The sequence below is a fragment of the Mirounga angustirostris genome, unplaced genomic scaffold, assembly GCF_029215605.1.
Source record: "Mirounga angustirostris isolate CCGP_5_RB_7025 unplaced genomic scaffold, mMirAng1.0.hap1 SCAF_12, whole genome shotgun sequence".
Classification (NCBI taxonomy): Eukaryota; Metazoa; Chordata; class Mammalia; order Carnivora; family Phocidae; genus Mirounga; species Mirounga angustirostris.
In genome coordinates, this window is record NW_026991720.1 from 12,634,677 (window position 1) to 12,642,446 (window position 7,770).

General features: G+C 40.9%; 1 pseudogene; it reads right to left on the minus strand.

Annotated features, from left to right (window-relative positions):
- Window positions 1–312: 312 nt before the first annotated feature.
- Window positions 313–2,952, minus strand: LOC123841328 (olfactory receptor 9A1-like; annotated as a pseudogene).
- Window positions 2,953–7,770: the final 4,818 nt, after the last annotated feature.

Consider the following 7,770-nt stretch of genomic DNA (forward strand, 5'->3'; position numbering starts at 1 on the left):
CTGGGTGTTGTATGTAAGTGATGAATCACTAAATTCTACTCCTGAAACCAATGTTAACTAACTAGAATTTAAATAAAAATTTGAAACAAATAAATAAAAATAAAACAATTAGAAACCATAGATTTTAAAATACAGAATATAAAAATAAAGATTGCATAGAATGCCAAAAAACAAAGAGATGAGTGTTCTAAAAAAAGAAAAAAATCACACATATTTTATACATTTATATTTGTTAAATTTATATTGTAAGATGTATTATAACTACAGAGGAGTGTATAAACATATATATCCAGTTGAAAAATAATAATGAGATCTCCCATGTAGGAATCATCTGATTATAAATTGGAGCACTGTGTCTTAAAATTCCCTTGTAGATCACAAACGACTTGGTGTTGAAAATGATCATTTCAGATTGAATTATTGCTTTCAGATCACTCAGGTCCATGATGATGAGTCCATGATTGTCCTTAGGACACAGCTAATCCTTGAGGAGTTGACAGCAGTGTTTCATGATGTCTTGAAAGGCCTCTATAAATTTGTCATTCCAGAGGGTGAAGATGAAGGGGTTCAGAAAAGGGGTCACCACTAAAACCATCAGTGATGCTACCCTGTTGTATTCAGCTGCCTGTGTTTACTTGGGTTTCACATAGAGGAACAGGCAGGTGCCATAGCCGAACACAACAAAGGTGAAGTGGGACACACAGATAGAGAAGGCTTTTCTCTCCCCAGAGTCTGAGGGGATCTTGAGGATGGTGGAGATGATGTAGATGTAGGAGATGATTGTAGGGATCAAAGCACCAATGATAATGAAAACAGCCATTAAAAAAAGAATAAACTGTGTGAAACGGCTGTCATCAGAGGATAATTTAAACAATTGCCCTTGGTCACATAAAAAATGGTCTAACACATTTGATTTGCAGAAGGTAAGCTGAAATGTGGCATAAACTGGCCAGATTTGAAATAGAAAACCAAACACCCATGACACAATGACCACCCAGATGCAGGTGTGGCTGTTCATAATGATGTTGTACCTCAAGGGGTAACAGACAGCCATGTAACGGTCCACAGCCAATGCTCCCATTAATATAAATTCTGATGTGCCCAAAGAAAGGTACAAATATAATTGTGCACTACATGCTGTCAGAGATACTGCCTTCATTCCAGGAAGCAGCAACGCCCAGAGCATCAAGGGGACAGCAACTGCTGTGATCAGGATCTCTGGACAGAGAGGTGGCCAAGGAAGAAATACATGGGGGACTGCAGACGTTTATCAACACAGACAATCACGATGATGAGCATGTTCCCCAGGGCTGTCACTGAGTAGAAGAGGAAGAAGGTAGCAAATAAGATATAGCATAATTCTGGGGAGCCAGGGAAGCCTAAGAGATAGAATTCAGTGGCACTAGAGTGATTCCCCAACATTTAGTTCTGAGCAGTTTTTCCTTGTGAAATCTAGAGAGTAAAAAAAAGATCAAACTGCTTCTGATCCCAGATAAAAACAGTTTCAGGTAGAGAAAATATTCCTCTCCTGTTCACAGACTCCACAACATGACTAGGAAGGGTTCAGGTTCTACTGTCCCCTCTACATGATCAGTGCTAATCTTTTTAAAGAATAATCATGATATAATGTATGGTGATTAACATAACATAATAAAATTTTTAAAAAAGAATAATCATGCTATATGAAGAAAATTAAATATAGCCAAGATGAGCCCAGCTACTAATGGAATACCATAGGCAAGACAACCAGCCCCCTGCCCAGTGTGTACCACCTGCATCTCTCAATCCACAGGTCTTCCTGCCTTCCACTGTGCTGTGAATAGCCACCCTGTTGCCTCCCTGACCAGTGTGTTCCTTTTTACCACTAACTCCCTTCCATCTTGAATGTCCTAAACTACATGGTCCACCAAATATATTCTGTCCTGTGAGTCCTGCTCCAGTATCACATCCTGTAGAAAAGTCTTCCTGCCTAATCCTACCCAGAGCTGGTATGTGTTTACTTTGCTTCTTCATGACATAGGGTCCATTTGCATTACATCCATTTGAAAGCTTTTCTTTTCCCTCTGTCATCATTGGTGTCACTGCTAGGTATGGGTATGGACAACTCTTTGAGGATTTTCTGTAAGATCTTGAGAGCAAGGACTAAGTATTTCAGGTCAGCTAACTGCCTGAGTGAATTACCACTTTCTTCTTCCCTATTCTTGGGAAGGGAAGCCTGCCCTGCTTTTCTCCCTAGTAAATGTGTCTTCTCATAAGTAGCAGACTTACCAGAACCTGGGCTTAATCAATCAGGGGCCTCGTTCTCCCAACCCTAATACCAAAAATCCACCAGACTGACACAGGAGGGACTAGAAGAGGGCACAGGTGGAACTGCCATCCTCAACCTCCACTTGTCCCACATCATCTCATGTTGGGACTGGCAGACAAGAGGCTAAAGGTCCAATTTCAACATCCCCCTTTTGTGAGAGCTCAAAACCCTCGATCAAGCAGAGAGTCAAAGCCACCAAATGTGAACTCTGGACTCAGCCCAAGCCCTACATATAAGTGGCTGTGGTCTCAATCTAACGGAAAGTAAGGAGAGTCTCCCCAGAGCCAACAAATAGGTTTTCCCTCCAAAATCATATGAAAAAGATTCAGCTGTCACTAAGATAAAATAGACCAAAGGATCTGAGCCCCTTAGGATTTCTGGGATCCATCCCTGTCTTCCTTCAGGTCTTTGCTCAAATGTTCAAGCTCAGGGACACTTTCCTCATGATCCTTTCTAAAAGAACACATTCCATTCTTTACTCTCTATCAGCTCACCAGGATCTATTTATCTTCTTTGCACTCCTCATCTAAAATTGTGTTTTTAAAGGGCGCCTGGGTGGCTCAGTCATTAAGCGTCTGCCTTTGGCTCAGGTCATGATCCCAGGGTCCTGGGACTGAGCCGCGCATCGGGCTCCCTGCTCGGCAGAGAGCCTGCTTCTCCCTCTCCCACTCCCCCTGCTTGTGTTCCCTTTCTAGCTGTCTCTCTCTCTCTGTCAAATAAATAAATAAAATCTTTAAAAAAAATAATAAAATAGGGTGCCTGGGTGGCTCAGTTGGTTAAGCAACTGCCTTCGGCTCAGGTCATGATCCTGGAGTCCCGGGATCGAGTCCCACATCAGGCTCCCTGCTCAGCGAGGAGCCTGCTTCTCCCTCTGATCCTCCCCCCTCTCATGTACTCTCTCTCATTCTCGCTCTCTCAAATAAATAAATCTTTAAAAAATAAAATAAAATAAAATAAAATAAAATAAAATAAAATAAAATAAAATTGTGTTTTTGCTTTTTGTTTATTTTCTGTCTCTTATTTTACAGCATAAGTAACCATGAAAGCAGAAACTTTGTCATGTCTACTGTTTCTGACACTCAGTTAATATTTTTAAATGAATAAATCAATTAGTCAATCAATTAAAGGATAACTCTATGAACAAAGCTTATCTAGTTCTGGCCATGGCCGATTTTTGAAGCAAATTCTGTTTCTTCTCCCTTTGGTCTTCACTGAAATGCTGCCCTGTCAATATGCAACCCTCTCTCCAGAGATGCCTTAGGAAATGACAATTGGGTAACAAGGATCAAGGACAAACTTACTAGGAGAGATATATTCTCTTGCTCTCCTATCCTCATTCTCTCACTCTTGCATCCTGATGCTCTCGCTCTCCTATCCTATCCTCATTCTCTTGCTCTCACTCTCATATTCTCATTCTCTCCCTCTCATATTCTCATTCTCTCTCTCAGTAGTCTCCTTCCATAATTTTTTAGACAGAACCAGATGCAAAGAAAGGATAGAGGAGGGTCCTGACAAGAGCAAGGGTCTGTGCCTATACCCAGCATTGAGTCAGGGAAGAGCTGAATCTGATCTCTGCTGTGCAGAGTGGATTTGAAGATGAGCCCATCCACTCTGCTGCCCCCCTCATCACTCTTCAGACTGTAGGTGTCCTTGTTCTAGAGAGCAGCCAGTCCCAGAACTTCCCATGCTGATCCCCTCTTGATTCTCTCCTTCATAGAGGGGAACCCTGGCAGACACTCACCTCCAGAGAAAGAGACTAAACTGGAATGTCCTATGGCTCTCCAGAAATCAGCCCAGGCTAATTCCTGCCTGACTAGTGCCAAGCACGCTCTGTGGCCCAGAGCAGGCTACTGCTATCCTCACTCTCAGTGCAAGAGAAAACTGTCTTCATATGAGTACTTAGGGAAAAGTCCAGTAATAATAGTGTTGTGGAAGTCCAACTGTCTCTCTCTCTGACTTTCTCTCTCCTTCTTTCCTTCTCTTCATTGTCCCCCAAGGAGAGTTTTACACTGAGGAACTAAATCTGTCCAAGTTCAGAGAAACCCTAGGGATGCAGTCAAGGGAAAGCCAGAAAAACTTTCAGCCCTTCTCCCCTGAGGCTAATCAAATTTTAGAACCCTTGAAAGTTTTCTTAATAGCCAAACTTGAAATCTCCCTTGTCAGGAGTTTCTCAGCACCTCGGCAGCCTTCCTCTCCAAGTCCTGGTTACCACAAAACAGTTCAAACCAGCCCCTGCTCTCTCCCTGTGCATCTCCCTGATTTGGCCCTACAGAGCCTAGATACCCCCAAGTGGAAGACATGACAAACAATTCCAAGATATACATCAAAAACCAACACACCAGAGATGAACAATGATGTGAGCACAATGGTGGACAGGCAGCTCCAAGCTCTTGTCCCTCCAGAGAAACAACAGAAAATATGCAGAAACTGTCAAAACTAACTTTTTCAGAATTCTGGAAAACATTCAAAGATTTATAGCAACTATGGAAACACTGTTTCAAGAAAAAGACAATTTAAAAATGTTAGGAAAGCTTTGTGGTACTTTTACTTACTCTTGCACACACTCTTTTCCACTTGGCAGAAATCTTGAAAATGGCAATCTGCATTCTCATTGTGGAACCTCAGTCCCTGGGGAAGCAGAGCAGATCTGGAGCAAAAGATTATTATTGAGACATACAATAGACCATCTAAAGTCTGAGGGAAAGTTGGGGAAAGTGTCTTTGGGAAATTAAGGGATTTAAAAGCACCTGCATATACTGAGGGATTTAGAAAACCACACACATGTACAGGGCAAGACAGGTGCTCAGAAAAGACCTGAGAAAACCTTAACCTTTTTCTTTATGTCAGATAAACTCAGGGAGATCCACGCCAAGGCACATTATAACCAGTAAAAAGACAAAAACAAAGGGACCATCCTGAAAGCAGCAAGAGAAGCACCTTGTCATATACAAGGAATCCTCAGAAGATTAACAACCAGTTTTTCGTCAAAAATTATATAGGACAGAGGGCAGTGGGGTAGCACTCTTTAAAGTGCTGAAAGAAAAATAAATGTCACCCAAACAGGGTTGCCTGAGTACAGCATGGCAGGCCCCTCCCCCAGAAGACAGGCTGGGAGAACAAGAGGCCGACAAACCTAAGGTCCCTATAAAATAGGTGCATCTTGCTTGGGTTCTGATCAATAATTTGGACTCTGTACATTCCCTCAACCACCCCTCAACAGAATGACTAGGAGGAGGAACCCCCAAAATAGGAAAGACTCGGAGACTGACTTCTGCCACAGATTTACAAATGGATATAGATATAACCAAGATGTAAGAACTGGAATTCAGCGTAGCAGTTGTGAAGACAATAGCTAGAATGGAGAAATCGATTAATGGCAACATAGAGTCTCTAAGGGCAGAAATGAAAGCTGAACTGGCAGAACTTAAAAATATTATCAATGAGATCCAATCATCTAGATAATCTAACAGCTAGGGTAAGCGAGGCAGAAGAATGAATTAGTGATCTAGAAGACCAACTGATAGAAAAGAAGGAAAAAGAGGCGGCCAAGGAGAAAAAACTCAAAATCCATGAAAACAGAAACAGAGAAATAAGTGACACCAGGAAACAATCCAATGTCAGAATTATTGGGATCCCTGAGGGTGTGGAGAGAGAGAGAAGACTAGAAGATATATTTGAGCAAATTGTAGCTGAGAACTTCCCTAATCTGGGGAAAGAAACAAACATTCATGTCCTAGAGGCAGAGAGGACCCCTCCCAAGATCAAGGAAAACAGGCCAATGCCCCAGCATGTAATAGTAAAACTCGCAAATCTTAGAACCAAGGAAACCATCTTAAGGGCAGTTAAGGGGAAGAGATTCCTTACATACAGAGGGAGGAATATCAGAACAACATCAGACCTATCCATAGAGACCTGGCAAACCAGAAAGGCCTGGCAAGACATATTCAGGGTACTAAACGAGAAGAATGAGAAGAAGAAGCAGCCAAGAATACTTTATCCAGCAAGGCTGTCATTTAGAATGGATGGAGAGATGCAGAGCTTCCAAGACTGGCAGAAACTGAAAGAATATGTGACCACTAAGCCACCCTGCAGGAAATATTAAGGGGGTTCTATAAAAGGAGAAAAATCCCAAGAGTGATATACAACAGAAATTTACAGAGACAATCTATAGAAACAAGGACTTCACAGGGAACATGATGACAAAAAATTCCTATCTTTCAATAATCACTCTCAACATTAATGGCCTAAATGCTCCAATAAAACAGCACAGGGTTGCAGATTGGATAAAAAGACAGGACCCATCCATATGCTGTCTACAAGAGATTCATCTTGAACCTAAAGATACATCCAGACTGAAAGTGAAGGGATGGAGATCCATCTTCCATGCCAACGGACCTTAAAAGAAAGCTGGGGTAGCAATTCTTATATCAGACAAATTAGATTTTAAGCTAAAGACTGTAGTTAGAGACACAAAAGGACACTATATCATTCTTAAAGGGTCTATTCAACAAGAAGATCTAACAATTGTAAATATCTATGTCCCCAACATGGGAGCAGTCATCTACATAAGCCACTGTTAACCAAAATAAAGAGTCATATTGATAACAATACATTAATTGTGGGAGACCTCAATACTCCATTCTCAGCAATAGACAGATCATCTAAGCAAAACATCAACAAAGAAACAAGAGCTTTGAATGACACACTGGACCAGATGGACCTCATAGATATATATAGAACATTCCACACTAAAACAACAGAATACTCATTCTTCTCAAGCACACATGGAACTTTCTCAAGAACTGACCACATACTGGTTCACAACTCAGGTCTCAACTGATACCAAAAGACTGAGATTATTCCCTGCATATTCTCAGACCATAATGCTTTAAAACTGGAACTCAATCACAAGAAAAAATTTGGAAGAAATTCAAACACTTGGAAGTTAAAGACCATTCTGCTCATGTTTGGGTCAACCAGGAAATCAAAGAAGAACTTAAACATTTCATGGAAACCAATGAGAATGAAAACACATCAGTCCAAAACCTATGGGATACTGCAAAGGCAGTCCTAAGGGGGAAATACATAGCCATCCATGCCTCACTCAAAAAAAAAAATAGAAAAATCCCGAATTCACCAACTAACTTTACACCTTAAAGAACTAGAGAAAAACAACAAACGATGCCTAAGCCACACATTAGATGAGGAAATAATTAAGATTAGAGCAGAGATCAATGAATTAGAAACCAGAAACACAGTAGATCAGATCAACAAAACTAGAAGCTGGTTCTTTGAAAGAATTAATAGGACCGATAAACCACTGGCCAGACTTATCCAAAAGAAAAGAGAAAGGACCCAAATTAATAAAATTATGAATGAAAGGGGAGAGATCATGACTAACACCAAGGAAATAGAAACAATTATTAGAAATTATTATCAACAACTTTATGCCAATAAATTAA